The 17873-nt window shown below is 42.6% G+C and overlaps 1 long non-coding RNA gene across 1 annotated transcript; it reads right to left on the reverse strand.

The window, feature by feature from the left end:
- Positions 1-4932: 4932 nt before the first annotated feature.
- LOC147840291 (uncharacterized) lies at positions 4933-17704 on the reverse strand. The gene is made up of 2 exons (XR_015511433.2): positions 17608-17704; positions 4933-6028 (listed from the first exon to the last, which is right to left on the reverse strand). It is a non-coding gene; the product is annotated as an uncharacterized LOC147840291 (long non-coding RNA).
- Between the last annotated feature and the right edge of the window lie 169 nt (positions 17705-17873).

Here is a 17873-nt window from a genome sequence, read left to right on the forward strand (position 1 = left end):
TATTTGAAATTGATCTGAAGCCGCACTGACAGCTGTACTTTTGAAGCAATGGTTCTCATCCACTTTCCTGGAGGACCAATAGCACGGTTTTCATATCTCTTTTGTCTGTCACATCCTTTTCAGGTCTTGTAGGTCCCGTCTACACTGTCAGGTCTTGACAGTGCCCAATTTGTTGCCTGTATCTGATTTGTTTGCCTGTCTGTTTACACGTTGTTTTAATTGCGACCCATATCCAATTCATGTGTTTACACTTGCCAACAATTTATGATCTTTCGCATGCATAAAGGCGGGTTCCAGCATCTGTGCCACTCTAGCCACGATGGAAGAAATTGTCTTGTTTTTAGCTCTGCGAAATATGCGAAGTGTAGTATAAGCAGTGAATGGTTTAGTCCAGATATACCCCCACGCAGTTTATTGAATGGTATGGCCCTGATGTAGCCTTTGCCTGTGTGCGCACTAGTGTTGGAGAATAAAGTTATGTGTAGCCCGCAGTGCGTGTATTAATAGCAACAAAAAGCAAGGTTACAACACGAAGTTCGCTCAACTTAAAATGATTTTGAGGCGGAGGTGGGGGTCGTCATTGCAGCTTGCGCTTATGGTTTATGCTTTATAATGTCCTCCACCATTCAGAGGAATTTGTGGGTGCGAGAGAGATCCCAGGTCCGGTGGGAGCAAATTGTGGCGAATGTCCACTTTCCTTCTCTGTGTTTACTCTGATGTTGTTTACTGCATCGGCATCTCCACACACGCTCTTCTTTCTGTCATTAAACCGCGGAGAAGCATCACATTGTCACAAGTTTAATAATGTACAGAATGGAATGCCTCAATAAATATGATCTGCCTGTTTACATGACTGTCACATATCCGATCTGTATCTGATTTATTTCCACATATGAAGGAGGCCTGAAAACGATCTCTGAATATCCGAATGCATGCGTTTTTTTTGTGTTTACATGATCATAGAACAGATCCGATCTGTGTCACATATGAACAAAAAAATCGGAATTGGGTCACATTTAACTGGCAGTGTAAACGGGGCCGTAGTCTCTACTAATGAGTTGCTGATCTGAATCAGGTGTGTTTGGTTAAGGAGACATGGCAAAATGTGCAGTGATGGTGGTCTTCCAGGTACAAGGATAAGATTTTGTTTTTGTCATTCCAAAGTGAACTAGTTAGATGTGTGGGTCCAGCTGGCAGGATCTCAGTGGTTAAAATGGATTTGACCACATTAGCTATGGAGCGATGGAGTTGCTGCTGCAGATCTGCAGAGTGGATGCGCGCATACTGAAAGGCGGGACCGAAGGTGTGCCGCGTCGCGGGGGCACTTTTGATCATTTTGGAAGGGCACTTTCTATCCAAGACTAAAAAGGGCATGTGCACTGCACAGGTTGAGCACTATGTGTGCACGTGCCTGTTTTGGAGTAATAAAAACACAAGTCTTTTTGTCATAATTGCTGTGCAAAAAACGTACAAAGGTAAACATGCATGCTGTGTGTGCGCGAACATTGTGACAAAATTGTATGCAAGTCATCGTTGCAGAAAGGCTTGAATAAACTCCACAACAAATATATTAAATAAACATTCCAGAGACACAAAAGACTTCTCTGAAATCTTGAAAAAGGGTTAAAATAGGTGCCCATTAAATAAGCATGTTAACTGTCTTATGTCAGAAATCCAATGATGTAGCTTGTGAAATATCTGTCTTGCCAATCAGTGATAACTGAATAACTGAGGTGGTACCAAAAAGCACAATTTCTTGGCACTATACACATTGGAGAGTCCTCAAAAGCCATACTAAGTCATACTGAATTAAATGAGCCCTGGAATTACGTAAACCAATGGTGGGAAAATCCCCAACATAAATTGCTTAAACGTCCAGATGGTTAAAGCAAGTATACAGAATTTCTCATGTGGAGCACTTTTAAGTTTACATTACAGGACCGGTGGAGAACTCATACACATAGTCGTGTTTTCACTGTCAAACCTAAAGTGAGCATGCCTGTGCAAGTCATGTTTCACAGTAAACTCTGGTGCCTCATCAGGGTCAATGACGGGGCTTTTTCAGGCTTTGGGGTGGGGTGAGTTTCCCTGAGTCTTGGGTCTCAGGGAAGGATGTTAGTTTTGCAATTGTCCTTGAATATAGGTCAGTTGAAGATACAAGCCCTAAGGCTAAGGAGAACAAATTACTGTTTAATCTAGATTTAAAAAGTCAACTGTGCAGGTAATGACCTCATGGCTACTGGAGATGCATTCTACTGTTAGGGCCACAGCTGCAAAAGTTTAGTGACCCTTAGGGCTTACTCAATGCTATCTGAACCGTGCCCGGGAATGTTTCTCAGTTGGTTTGACAAGTGTGAGTACTCCAAAGTGGGCCCAGGTGAGGTTCAGTTAACTGGCCCTGGCTCAGTTGGAAGAGGTGAGCCAGAGCATGGTTCTGTTGTGCTGTGGTGCTGTACGCTTGTAGTGCGAGTACAAAGCGTGCCTGACCGCCAAACTGAAATCCCAAAGGGACTGTTCCATATGGATTTATAGATCATTCTTACTTTTCAATCAACGCAAACTATCATAGTTTATTATAGACGCAAACCCCTCACTGCACGTCAGCTGCACTTCCTGATACCTGCAGCACAATGACTTTTGACGCTCATAAATTACCATAAAAGTGATGAATCTGTTCAGCAAAATATCTTACGGTGTCACTTAATCACAAACGACATAAAATTAAACAAAAAGATACAACTAAAGAAATGTCCACTGTTCTGAGCAAGAGTGTTTCTCTTCCTGTTATGCAGTGTGAGTGCAGGCTGTCGGAGGGGAGGGGGGACAACCACGCTTCAGCACTGTTCAAGGCAACCATGCCTAGTGAGAATATAAAGGCTGATTTATACTTCTGCGTCAATGCATAGTCCTACGCCGTGTTCATTGGCGTCGCTGACTTGCACCTCTCAATAAATGTAATTAAACGTCGCAATGATGCGTAGCGCAAGCTCTGTGATTGGTCGGCTTGGTAGCGGTGACGGGTCTAGGTGGGACCGAGAGCTGCGTGAGCGGTGCTAGCTGGTGACTCGTTGTGCTTACCTCATAGTTAAAGTTGTTGCACGTCCGCCGGTTCCTGAGTTTGAGCCACTTGTACATCCTGGAAGCGTTCAGAAAGAACAAAACACCAGCGAAGAAACTCTACACAGAGACACATTAACACCTCACTGCCAACTAACGTTTTTGAAGTGTTAATGCAGATTAACAGAGACAATGCGCAGAAATATAAATGCACAGCTACGTGTGTTGTATGCGCCGTTGGTTACGCTGGTCACTTGACGGCGTAAGGGCAAATGAGATCGGGGGATGGAAAGAATCAGTTGGTTGCAGGAATGGAGTGATTTGAATGCATAGCTTAAGTTGAGCCGCAAGCCTCCTTTTAGAACGGCATTCCTGAGCACTAAATCAACAGTTAAACTCATGAATCTGCACATAGATGGCATCTCTCTGATGATTTCAAGTTGCATACCAAACTAATGTCTTGCAGTTTTCAGCTCCATTTTAAAGGCCCTGGTATACAGCTTTAACTTTAAACAAAGTTCTTTTTCGTTCTTTGAGGGAAAAAAAAAAAGATTTTTAAAAAGGCTGTGTAACAGCATACTGTTTTTGAACCTTCTTACATAATTCATGTTGCTCACATGTACCCCTAAACCAAAATGGTGGCAGCTCTGAGAGAAGAACATTTTAATAAATCCGTCATAAAGCCTTCTCCTGCCTCTCGCACAGGAAGAGCCACTGTGGTGCACCACATCTTCACATTTTTTGCTATTTGTCATGAACAAGCATTAAATGGAAACATTGTTTTGAATTTTATAAGAAGCAGTGCCTTTTCGCGCATTGTGTTTGATCCCCTCCAAAATCTCTCCACAATCATACTGGTGTGGATACAACTACACCAGCTCTGCTAATCGACCCTTCTGTTAATTTATGTTGCTATATTGTTGTTTTTGATGTTCTCTTGTCTGACCTTCATGGGTATGAGATATGAAACAATTGCTCTGAAAGGAAGGTGGAGCTCCAGAACACACCCACCTATTGCATAATCGTTACAGACCAATAGTAGCTTAAAGGTGTTTATGAGCCTTAACTAACTCCCTCCAAAGTTTTTCTTCTTTCTTCAGATCTCTCCAGAGATGTTCAATAAGATTTAGGTCTGGGCTGTGGATGGGTCACTCAAGGACATTTACTGAATTGTTGTAAAGCCACTCCATTGATATTTTGGCTGTGTGCTTTGGGTCATTGCCCTGCTAGAAGATAAACCGTCTCCAGTCTAAGGTCAGGAGCACTCTGAAGAGTTGCATTCAGGATTCAGGTTTTCGTTCAGGATGTCTCTGTATTCATCCTTCCCTCTATCCTGACTAGTCCTCTAGTTCCTGCTGCTGAAAAATATCCCCACAGCATGATGCTGCCACCACTATGCTTCACTGTAGGCATGGTATTAGCCTGGTGATGAGCGGTGCCTAGTTTTCTCCAAAACGTAACGCCTGGCATTCACTCCAAAGAGTTTATTTTAGTCTCATCAGCCCTTCTGATGCCTTATGACAAATTTCAGGCAGGGAGTGGCTTCTGTCTGGCCACTCCACCATACAGGCCTGATTGGTGAATTGCTGCACAGATGGTTGTTGTTCTGTAAGGTTCTCTTCTCTCCACAGAAGAACACTGGAGCTCGGACAGAGTGTCCAGCGGGTTATTGATCACCTCCCTGACTAAGGTTCTTCTCCCTTGATCACTCTGCTTCGATGGCCGGTCTTGTCTTTGTGGTTCCTGTTTAAGGCTAAAAGTATGTACGTCTGTACACTATATTTGTGTCTTATTTCAGAGTCTGCATCCTCCGAAAGATCTATTCGAAGGGTGTTGCGTCATCGTGGCATGACAAAGGCTGTCTCATTTTTAAAAAAATTTGAAGGCTCCTTCAAATGCTGCCTTAAAATACATACTTAGTTTCCCAGGTAATGAAGGATACAACCAGTGAATTATACTTCTGCATCACGTGATCACCATAACCTATGGTGCATACCTTGCACGAAGTTGTGCATTTATACTTCTGCATTTTATTTGTGTTGCTGGAAATACCTGTAATGCTACCTTACTACACAAGTAGCTCAAACTCGCTCATTCAAAGGCGGGAACCGGTGGACGCACAACTTTAATTAAAGAAAACACAAGTCTTAATCTGGAGCTCTACCCCGGAACTCAACAATTGTTGAATACTCGTTTCCACAGGCTTTTGTATGCTTGACAAAAGGCTCACTTCATTGTTCAGACATTACATGACTAACCAAGGTTAATGTGAATAATCACTAGAAACTGCGTTTTAACAATTTTTTCATGAATTGGACAGTTTAAGATGACTCTTGCACATCTCTGAGGCTCAGCACAGGCACAGAACAATATGCATTCTCTTATACACTTTAAAAAACATGAATTAATCTACAATTCAAAATCAGGAAAAGTTGGGACAGTATAGAAAAGGCAAATAAAAAAGTAGTGATTTCCAAATTTACTTTGACTTTCATTACAATATTCATTGCAGACAATATGAACACAAAATATTTCATGTTTTGTTAAGTCAACTTGGATGACGCGGTGGCGCAGTGGGTAGTGCTGTCGCCTCATAGCAAGAAGGTTGCTGGTTAAAGCCTCGGCTTGGTCAGTTGGCATTTGTGTGGAATTGGCATGTTCTTCGCATGTTTGCGTGGGTTTCCTCTGCGTGCTCCTGTTTCCCCCATAAGTCCAAAGACATGCGGTACAGGTGAATTGTGTAAGCTAAATTGTCCGTAGTGTATGTGTGTGAATGAGAGCATATGAGTGTGTTTCCTAGTGATGGGTTGCACCTGGAAAGGCATCCGCTGCGTAAAACGTGCTGGATAAGTTGGTTCATTCTGCTGTGGCAACCCTGCTGTGTGACTAAGCTGAAAAAGGAATGAATGAAAGCATCCAAGAAAGGTTTAGTCCTTTGGGAGCAAAGATGGGCCGAGGATCACCAGTTTGCCTGCAAATACATGAAAAAAATTTTAATGTTTAGAAACAAATGTTTTTTTAAAGCTCCTCTGGTGGCACAGCATTGAAAAACCTTCATTAATCTATAAGCAATATCACCATATGGGCTCAGCACAGCTTTGGCAAACCTTAGACAAGTACCAGACAACGTAGTTACATCCACAAATGCCAGTTAAAAATGTACTGTGCCAAAAGGAAGCCCTATGTTAACAGTGTCCAGAAGCGTTGTCAACTTCACTGGCCTTGGAGACATTTGGGATGGATCGTCACACAGTGGAAATGTGTACTGAGGTCTGATGAATCAGTATTTCAAGTTTTTTCTGGGAGAAATGGACGCCATATGCTCCAGACCAATAAAGAAAAGGATCATCCAGGCTGTTACCAGTAACAAGTCCAAAGGCCAGGGTTTATTATGGTATGGGGTTGTGTCAGTGCCCTTGGCAAAGGTAACTTACACTTCTGTGATGGCACCATTACTGCTAAAAAATACATAGAGATTTTGGAGAACAATATGCTTCCTTCTTTTCCAGGGACGCTTATTTTGACAAGACAATCCAAAACCACATTCTGCACACGTTACAAAGAGAAAAAGGTTGCAAGTACTTAACTGGCCTGCCTGCAGTCTTGACCTGTCTGTAATAAAGAATGTGTAGTGCATTACAGGACAACATGGCAAAATATGACAACAAAAATCCTGTACTGTTGCCCACCTTAAGACTTGTTTGCAGGATGAATGGGACAGAATTACACCTGAAACACTTCATCACTTGGTGTTTTCAGTCCTCAAATATCTTTTAAGTGTTGTGGAAATGAATGGACACACAAACAGATTAAATTAAGTGATGATATATTTTCTGCAAATACAAGTCAAAGTAAATGTCCTCTTTTTAATTGTGTTTTCCATACAGTCCCAAGGTTATGTTTTAGCTGAGAGCTTTACGAACTGAACCGTTTGGTCTGGTAAAAGACCCGAACAAAATTAAGAAAGTTATATGTCCTTAGTACTGGGGCATACAGACATGAACTTTTAAAGTAGATTCAAGGTCTCCCATCGAAAATACAATATGCCAAACAGCACTTGATGTTTATAAACTTTGTGGCATTGCATTATGATTGTTGTAACAATTTTAAAATGGGCCACATCATAACCTGGTTACTCTCTGACCCCAAGAAGAATCACTCTGTATGGTCTTCTCTAGCATATGCCATTATCATTCTGGAATATGGCCATAAGCTGTCTTCTGTTATATGTTGTTTAATGGAATACATGACATATTGTATCAGTTAAGATTATTACTTGGATCTCTTATATGATAACTTTCTTGTCTAAAAACATTGAAATAACACTGAACATCTTTAACTTATGCATTCTGCTCATAGAACAACTTACAGGATGTTATGATTTTGGTTTTAAAAAAGACATTTCACTACCATGCTTCCCTTTCTTGAAGCGCTACGTCTGGCAAGATGTACTTAAAGATATTTAGTTTTGAATCTACTTGTTCTTAGAGCCTACTCACACTATGCCATCCGTACTGTGCCCAGGCCCGTTTCCTGGATCGTTTGAGAAGTGTGAGTGCGCTGAATTGGGCTCAAGCATGGTTCACTTGGCCAGCCTTGGCCCGGTTGGAGGTTGGCCTGAGTGAGGTTTACTTGGGCTTTGGCGCGGTATATTTTTAGAGTGATGCAAAATGCGCCAAACCCGAAACTGAAAGCGAGACATGACTTTTAAGGGACTGTTTCATATGGATTTATTAATCATTCTTACTGTTCAATGAACGCAAACTGTCGTAGTTTATTAAATATGCAAACCCCTCACTGCACGACAGCTGCGCGCCTTCAGCAAACCTCCTTATTCCTGCAGCACGAGGGCTTTATGATTATGAGCGCCAAAAGTGGCGGATCTGTTCAGCAAAATATCTGACTGCATGTCACCGCATCCCTAAAGACTGTTTGGCGAAATATTTGACTGCATGTCACTACATATCAAACGACTGAAACAATATAACTAGAGAAATCTCCACTGTGCTGCTGAGTGACAGCGCTTCTCACTGAACAGCACAGCAGTGATGATGTAAGCGTACCGAGGCCCGATTGTGGTGTGAGTGCGGGCCGTCGGGGGAGACGGGAGGGGGGACAAGCGTGCTTTGGCCCGGTTCGAGGCAACTGTACCTAGTATGAGTATGGCCTAAATCTATATCTTTCTGCTCCCACACTATGCTATCTGAACCGTGCCCAGGCATGTTTCCCGGTTCACTTGACAAGTGTGAGTGCTCTGAATCTGGCTCAGGTATGATTCAGCTGGCCGGCCCTGACCCGGTTGGAACAGGTGAGCCAGAGTGCGTTTTGGTTGGGCTTTGGCGCAGTATGCTTGTAATGTGAGTGCAAAGCTTGCCTGAGCCTGAAACTGCAGACCCAACATCACTTTTAAGAGACTGTTACATATGGATTTATCAATCATTCTTACTTTTCAGTTAACGCAACCTGTCATAGTTTATGAAAAACAATTACTTTTATGATAATTCATGGGCGTCAAAAGTGTTGGATCTGTTTGACAAGATATTTGACTGCGTCACTGCATCCCAACTAACTAAAATGATATACCTAAAGCAATCCCCACTGTGCTGAGCAAGAGTGCTTCTCTTCCTGTTAAACTGAACAGTTGCATCATTGATGATGTAAACGAGCTCAGGTTCCGAAGGCAAAATGCAGTGTGAGTGTAGGCAGTCGAGGGAAAGGGGAGGGGGGCAATCATGCTTCAACACGGTTTAAGCCAACTTTACCTATTGTGATTACGTCCAAATCCCATCTTACATATTGATCCAGAAAAAGGAAGAGTGTCTGAGTCATACCTACTCATTTAAGTGCAAAGGGAGTCTTTATTCTGTCCTTCTTACCAAGACCGAATTAAATAATGTTATTTCTAGGTCAGCCTAAAACCTAGGCATAGCACTAAAAGTAAATTGAAAAGTAGAACTCTGCAATTTGATCTACTCAACACAAATCCAAACAGAAAGATTCTTTGGGTAGTGTGCAGTCCTTGACACCACAAACTTGGGATCTGGCTTTCCAGTTGTCAAGTCTTGAATACAATCCAAAATGCATCACTGTATTGTCTTTAATCAGCCATAATTGTACAACCATGTCATGTCACAATTGACAAATTTTTAGGTGTCTACATAAAAAAATGCTAGCATACCAGACCTCATAGCAACACATTCTCTCCCTGGAATTGCTGTGATAGTCGTGTTTAAGGTGTTAAGCCACGACAACATATATATCCTTTGTCCACTGCCTCCCACCATCATTTTGATCTTTGTTGAGAATATTTTGGGCATGACTTATCCATGTCCTCTGTGGGGCTGTGTTGAGATCATCCTCTCTGCCTGATAACCATCTGGTCTGGATATGGAGCATATTCAAGATCATGTGAACCTCAGGATAAGGAGAGATGGATGGAATTAAAGGGACTGCTCAAAACAGTGTCTCAAATGACAGTTGCCTCAGAGATCAGGTCAGGTTTTCACTTGTTCTTGTGATGCTGTTAAATAATGTGCCCATTCCAGAGAGGATGGGCAGCTGACAAACTGAAAGCTGGCATCGTTTTTACATGAGAAAAATTAAGCTGGCAACATTTCTACATTTTCAATCATAAAGTAGATGTAAACCAAAAGTTTCCATCCAGAGCTCCACTGTGAAACTCAAGCCTTAATAAACATTCACACTACTATCTCCCAGGACTCAGGACTCAACCACAACCACACCTGTTACCACTATCAAGCTGACCAATCACAGATCATACCATGATGTGTAATTATTTTGAAAGGTGTGTATCAGTGTTCACTTCAAGGTATGGCTAAGGATTTGCAATGTGTATACTGGACCTACTGCGTGCACTCTGCCCAGAAGTATAAATTGGTCTTCAAGTCTATATTGTAATCTCACCTTTCTTCCTGTTTTCTGAGATACCTTCATCAGATGCCATCTGAAAGCTGGAATAACTGGTCATTGTGTATTTAAATGTACATTTCTGACCAACTTATTCCACTCCTACTGTCATTTCTTGCAAAAAAAAAAAACATCAAAGCTTTTTGTTTTGTTGTAGATCATTATAACCCATCATAGTGCCTCAAATGTTCCTGTCTGCTCAGCCATTGCCTGTCAGTTCACTTGTGTATTACTTTCGCTTGGTACCTTGTATCCATTTTGTTGACCCAAAAGAATGTTTTGATTGCACTTTACTGCTAATGGTGAAACCTTTGCAGTAGGGTTAGTGTATACGTTCCAGGTGCTTGAAGCATGATGGAAAGTAGCCCTGTTATGGCTTTGTTGAATCATTTTAGGGGTGAACCGGTATTGAGAACCACCTGAATTCAGTATTTTGCTGTGCCTCCATGGTTGACAACCACTCAATACAGTGTATTGTAGAATAATTCATACCTTCTCCAACACATCTGGAGACAGACTTAAGGCCTGAGATAGAAGTTTCATAAACATCTGGCAAACAGCCTTCTCCATGAGGAGACCCACCATGGCATGTCATATCTTTATTTTGTTTTCTATTGTTACAGACAGACATTGAATAGTGTCGCCAATGTATTCAAACTCATCGAAAAAAAACATGTCGTAACAAGGGAAGCTTCTCATTCGATTTGTGACCCTTTCCATTTCTTTAAAATCTCTCCGTGATTGATCGTACAGGTGCGGATACATCTGTACCATCTCTGCTACTTGACTCTCAAGCATATTTATGGGACTAGTGTTTTTGTTTTAGATGTTATTTACCTGTCTGACCCCCATGGAATGAGAAACTAATAGAAAGGAAGATATTGCGTGCCACAGAAGGCAGAGTTCCAGAACACACCCACCAATTGCCTAATCGCCATGGACCAATGGGAGCTTAAAGTTGTTTAGTTGCCAAAAACAAATCCCCCAAAATTTTCTTTGATGAGCTGTTTCAACCTTCCTAAATAAACTAAAAAATCACTTTGTTTGGGTAAGATTTTGTTTGAAATGAAGTAATTTCAGTTTGTTTTTCGATTTGGTTTGAAATATACTGGGACTTTAATATGTTATGGCTGCCTCCTTAAAGCCCTGGTATACTAAGTTCAAAAGGCTTACAAAAGCTTTCTGGTGGAGTTTGTTTTGTCACCAAAACACTTGGAGCTACCATTGATCTGTAATGATCATTTAAACAGTGGGTGTTTTTGGAACTATATTTTGACATGAAGCAAATAACTAATCTTGGAACTTTGAGGGCAATTCAAATAGCCTTAAACCTCTCTTGCTAGGCATGCACTGTCCAGTCTTGAATGTTTTAGCCACACTTTGTTGTATGTATTCTTGAGATGTTTCAGCAGCTTAATTGGAGTTTACCTGGGGTAAAATCAGTTGATTGCACATGATTCAGGGTTGATAGTGCATGTCAAAGCACAAATCAGGCATGAAGACAAAGGAATTGTCTGTAGGCCACCGAGACAGGATTGTCTTGAGGCACAAGGCCTGGGAAGGTTACAGAAAAATTTCTGCAGCTCTGAATGTTCCAACGAGTGGCGTCCGTCATCTATAAGTGGAAGATGTTTGGAACCACCAGGACTCTTCCTAAAGCTGGCCAGCCATCTAAACTGAGTGATTGGGGGAGAAGGACCTTAGTCAGGAAGTTGATCAATAACCCGCTGGTCTCTCTGTCTGAGCTCCAGCATTCTTCTGTGGAGAGAGGAGAACCTTACAGAAGGACAACCATCTGTGCAGCATTCCACCCATCAGGCCTGTATGGTGGAGTGGCCTAAAGCCACTCCCTGCCTGAAATTTGTCAAAAGGTATCTGAAGGGCTCTCAGACCATAAGAAACAAAATTCTCTGGTCTGATGAGACTAAAATTAAACCCTTTGGAGTGAATGCCAGGCATTATGTTTGGAGAAAACCAGGCACAGCTCATCACTAGGCTAATACCATCCCTACAGTGAAGCATGGTGGTGGCAGCATCATGCTGTGGGGATGTTTTTCAGCAGCAGGAACTGGAAGACTAGTCAGGATAAAGGGAAATATAAATGCAGCAATGTACCGAGACATCCTGAATGAAAACCTGCTTCAGAGTGCTCTTGACCTCAGACTGAGACGACGGTTCATCTTCCAGCAGGACAATGATCACACCACCAAAACATCAATGGACTGGCTTCATGACAGCTCAATGAATGTCCTTGAGTGGCCCAGCCAGAGCCCAGACCTAAATCCTATTGAACATCTCTGGAGAGATCTGAAAATGGCAGTTTACTGTTGCTTTCCATCCAACCTGATAGAGCTTGAGAGGTAGTGCAAAGATGAATGGGCAAAAATTCTCAAAGACAGGTGTGCCAAGCTTCTGGCATTATATTCAAAAGGACTTGAGGCTGTAATTGCTGCCAAAGGTGCACCAACAAAGTATTGAGCAAAGGCTGTGAATATTTCTGTACATGTAATTTTTCAGATTTTTATTTGTAATAAATTTGCAACAATTTAAAAATATATATATTTTTACATTGTCATTATGGGGTATTGTGTGTAGAATTTTAAGGAAATAAATCAATCTAATCCATTTTGGAATAAGGCTGTAAACATAAGAAATAATGATTTTTTTTTATGAATACTTGCCAGATGCACTGTATACTGTGAAGAAAATCTTGGCGTCCTCATATTGTAAAGTCTGGCAAAGGCAATTTTTCCCCTGACAACATAAACAAGCCATTTAAAGGTTTATGTCCGGTACATGCACATTTTGTCATCTTATCTACTCTAAACAATTATACCTTTTACTGCTTGCTGCAATAGTATTGCTTATTTGTACATTAATTTCAGCTTAGTCCCTTTATCAATCAGGAGTCACCACAGCGGTATGAACCGCCAACTTATTCAGCATATGTTTTACGCAGCGGATGCCCTTCCAGCCAAAACCCAGCACTTTTTGAAACACTCTTGCATTCACACCCTTACATACACTACGGCCAATTTAGCTCATTCAGTTAACCTATAAGGCATGTCTTTGGACTGTGGGGAAAACCGGAGCACCCGGAGAAAACCCACGCCAACTCGAGGAGAACATGCAAACTTCACAAAGAAATGCCAACTGACCCAACCGGGGTTTGAACCAGTGACAATTTTGCTGTGAGGCGACAGCGCTGGTCACTGTGCCACCTTGTTGCCCATAATTATTGGTACATAATTGTATTGTGGCAAGGCAGTGGCGCAGTAGGTAGTGCTGTCGCCTCACTGCAAGAAGGTCGCTGGTTCGAACCTCGGCTCAGTTGGTGTTTCTGTGTGGAGTTTGCATGTTCTCTCTGCCTTCGCGTGGGTTTCCTCCGGGTGCTCTGGTTTCCCCCACAGTCCAAAGACATGCAGTACAGGTGAATTGGGTAGGCTAAATTGTCCGTAGTGTATGAGCGTGTGTGTGTGGATGTTTCCCAGAGATGGGTTGCGGCTGGAAGGGCATCCGCTGCGTAAAAACTTGCTGGATAAGTTGGCGGTTCATTCTGCTGTGGCGACCCCGGATTCATAAAGGGACTAAGCCGACAAGAAAATGAATGAATGAATAATTGTATTGTTTCGTATTGTACTATCCTCAATGGTTGCCACATTTGCTATCATTGGGAATTTTGGCATTCCAAAATAATTTCAGATGAAAGTATCTAATAGAGCAAGGGTTTCAAATTCAGTTCCTGGAGGGGCGCAGTCCTGCACAGTTTAGTTCCAACTTTGCTTTAACACATCTACCTGTAAGTTTCAAACAAACCTCAAGAACTCAATCAGTATGATCAGGTTTTTAGTTTGTGCAGGTTTGACTCTCCTGGATTTTGACCCAGTTTCCCGGATCGTTTGAGAAATGTGATTCCACTGAATCGGGCTCAGACACGGTTCACTTGGCCGGCCCTGGCCCGGTCGGAAGAGGTGGGCCTGAGCGCGGTTCACTTGGGACAAGCCCAAAACTGAAATCGAGACATGACTTTTAAGGGACTGTTTCATGTGGATTTAATAATCAATCTTACTGTTCAGTGAACGCAAACCGCCGTAGTTTGTTAAATATGCAAACCCCTAACTGCACGACAGCTGCACACCTTCAGCAAACCTCCACATTCCTGCAGCACAAGGGTTTTATGATTGTTTATGAGCGGCAAAATGGATCTGTTCGGCGAAATATCAGACTGCGTGTCACCGCATTCCTAAGAACTAAAGCGATATAACTAGAGAAATATCCACTGTGCTAAGAAAGCGCTTACTGACCAGCGCAGCATCGATGACAAAAGCGTATCCAGGCCCGATTGTAATGTGAATGTGGGCCGTCGGGGGAGACGGGAGGGTGGACAAGCGTGCTTTGCCGCGGTTCGAGGCAACTGTGCATAGTGTGAGTTCGGTCGAAGAGCTGGGGTTGGGGTGGTGTGGTGTTTCTAGCTGCTTGCACTCTACACACATGTAACATTTTTTTCATTTATTTATTTATTTAACCATAGCCTCACTCTTTTTATTCATTATTTTGCCACAGTTCCGCTCTTCTTATTTATCGTCTCGCAGCCCCCTGAGCAAAATGCAGCCTGCAGTGTAGTAATGATGTAAGTATTATTCTGGCCACACAAGCGTAACAGCGCCATTGTGGTCCAGTGGTTAGCATGTTGCGTTACGACATCGTCGATCCGTGTTGGATCCTCACCTGAGTAATTCTTTTTATTATTTATTTTTTATTATTATTGGTAAGACATATAAAACTGTAAGGTTGTTGAACATTTGACGTTCTAAAGCAGCTGTTTTTTTGAAAAAGATGTGATAGTGTAATTTGAAACTGAATTAGAAATGACCTTATTTTAATATAGTCAGTCGTGAACTGAGGTGGGCAGGTCTGATGCTTGAAACTCCAGGGCTGAAAAGGAGTCCCACTCCAGCCCTGGTGGTGAATGTGATCACTGATGAAAGTGAAGAGCGGAGGGGGTGGGGGGAGGGGGGTGGGGTTGAGGGCCTAACTTTCCCCCCCTAGCAGCGCCCCAACAATACCTCTGAAATGCTAGCTGGCAGTAGGTTTTTATGTTTCTCTGTCTCAAGTTTGTTTGTGGGTGTTTTGTTTTTTCTAAACACTACCTTAATGTACAAGTAGCTCCAACTTGCTCATTCAGAGGCAGGAACCGTTAACCTCTAGGTAGAGGTAAGCACAAAACAAATGTTTCCATCTGGAGTTCCTTCGCAGGACTTGACACTTGTAAACACTCACTCCATCTGGCTCGCGGCTCTCAGCACTGCCCACACTCGTCAACATTGCCAAGCCGACCAATCACAGAGCTTGAACTACGCATCGATTCAACAAATAGTTAAATTTTTTGGAGGGTTGTGCATCAGGCGTGACGAGGGCTTTGCGACCGTGTGAAGACTGCACCAAACCATATGCATGCGCTTAACGCAAAAGTGTAAATCAGCCTCAAGGGTGTACTCAAAACTAGGCTATCCCTATCACACTTTGACGTGTGTGTGTGTGTGTGTGTGTGTGTGTGTGTGTGTGCTCCGCAGTTAATTTGTCAACCTCTGACCCAGTTAGAAGAGGTAGGCCGGAGAGAGAGGGGGGCAGTCGTGCCTGAGCTTGTGTAACGGAGGCCAGCTAGTAAGTGCTGTGCAGGTAAACCTCATTCCTCTGACCTCTAAAGGTGCTTTAGCGACAGACGCTAGAGGCCATGGTGTTTAGCCTCCTTGTTAGAGCAACCAACTCCCATGCAGAAGATCACTGGTTAGATCCCAGCTCAGACCGGGTTAGGTGATGTAGGACCGGCGGGGTTACACTTGGTTCAAGGCAACCTGCCTAGTGTGTGTACACACCCCAAAGTGGGCGGCGACATGTCCAGTCTCTACATGGTTGTATCTATATTACAAAGCAATGCTATCAGATGCCAAATGGCAGCCCCAGTGTATGTACCCTAATAGAAAGCTGTTTACACGATTCAAAAAGGTATGGCACCTTGCCATATGTAGATGGTGTTATGAGACTGCTGTCACTTTAAGACCTTATGTGCAGAAAATTACTTAAACCATTTTCTTTCACTTTAGCCATATACCTTACTATGTTAAGTATAATATTCACGAATGCAGGCATTTCTACAGTATTGGACTATGAAGGTTATCTAGAGGTTTTCATATCACCTACACCACCCCCAACACTTTGAAAACCACTGTCCTAGCTATTTAGGGCCCTTGTCCACTGTATGATATGGTTCAGTTTAGGAGGGTTTTCCAATGTACAATCTACTTAGTACTTTTTGGTAGATTCTTTGCGCAAGATTTCAAGCAAACTGTACCAATACTGAAATGTGACATGTACACATCCCCACAAGATTTAAATAGTTGGTAACTGCCACCGCATGATCATTTTAATTGACTTTCACGTGCAACCTAAAATGGCTGTATCGTGGCAGTAAAGTTGGGACAACTACAATCATTCATTCATTTTCTTTTCGGCTTAGTCCCGTTATTAATCAGGGGTCACCACAGCAGAATGAACTGCCAACTTATCCAGCATATGTTTTACACAGCGAATGCCCTTCCAGCTGCAACCTAACAATGGAAAACACATTTACTATGGCCAATTCAATTATGACCTTATTCAATTCACCTATACTGCATGTCTTTGGACTGTGGGGAAACCCGGAGCACCTGAAGGAAACCCACGCAAACACAGGGAGAACATGCAAATTACACAGAAATGCCAACACAGAAATGCCAAGGCCCAGCCGGGGCTTGAACCAGCAACCTTATTGCTGTGAGGCGATTGGGCTACCCACTGCGCCACCGTGAGGCTCACAACTACAATCATGTGTCTTAAACCCTACCCAAATTAAAGCATTTCAAACCTGCAGAGAAATAGCAAACTGAGCAAAAGTTAAAGAAGCTGAATCATCCATATGCTATAGTGAACAACATGACCAGAGTGTGTTGTGTTGATTTGACAACTTTTCCTCATTTAATTGTTCCCCTTCAATTCCTGGCTTTCAGGCACCTTATTCTTATATGAAGGTACAACTCTGAGGAAAAGAGAAAGGGGTCATCGAAATTTAGCTAAGGTAGGTAGGAAAACAGTTAAACCAGGAAGGTATATCGAGAAAACTAAGGGGGAAAATGAAAACATTTAGGGCTGTTTCTCTCCCTGAACACAATGGAGCCTTTCTCTGGGTGGGGCATTTGTGCGTCTTTGCTAGGACATCCCTTGGGGGAGATGCCATATGTAAGCCTACAACTTGCTCAAAATAAAGACATGCTGTAATGTTGCAGGGACAGATGTTTTAGTACTCACATGGTTAATCCGATTCATCATGGTAAACCAGAGGAACCGGAATCATACTAGTTGTTTACAAATACAATTTCAAACATTATTTTAGTTTTAAATGTGTCTTGTAACACAGATCCAGTTAACAGTGTATTTACAGAGGGTTATCAGGAGCAAAGGTGAGGTAGCCTAGGCTCCAAAGTAGGTTCTGAGTTTTTTGCCTAAACCCACAGCATAATAAATACATTGCAGCACCAAGAACAATATAACTGTGGCATGGATTGCTACAGCTCTGGGCAAACATACTTGCTATGGTTCTTTGAGAAGAAACTGTTCAAGCTCCCTGCAACAGTCCTAAAGGCACCACGTAAGATGGTCGACAGAAGATCTAACAAGCTCCTCCCACGACATCGGCAGCCATTTTAAGCTACGTTCCTTAGAAACCATGCGCAAAAAATGCTTCCACGCATTGGAGATTGAAATGGAGGCCCCGTAGAACTGGAGGCGGGTCATCGTCTCCGTTCGCTGCCTTCTCATAGGTTCAAGAGGTGGAGTGTCACGGAACATCCCGG

The sequence above is a fragment of the Danio rerio genome, chromosome 16 (assembly GCF_052040795.2).
Source record: "Danio rerio strain M-AB ecotype USA chromosome 16, GRCz13ab, whole genome shotgun sequence".
NCBI lineage: Eukaryota > Metazoa > Chordata > Actinopteri > Cypriniformes > Danionidae > Danio > Danio rerio.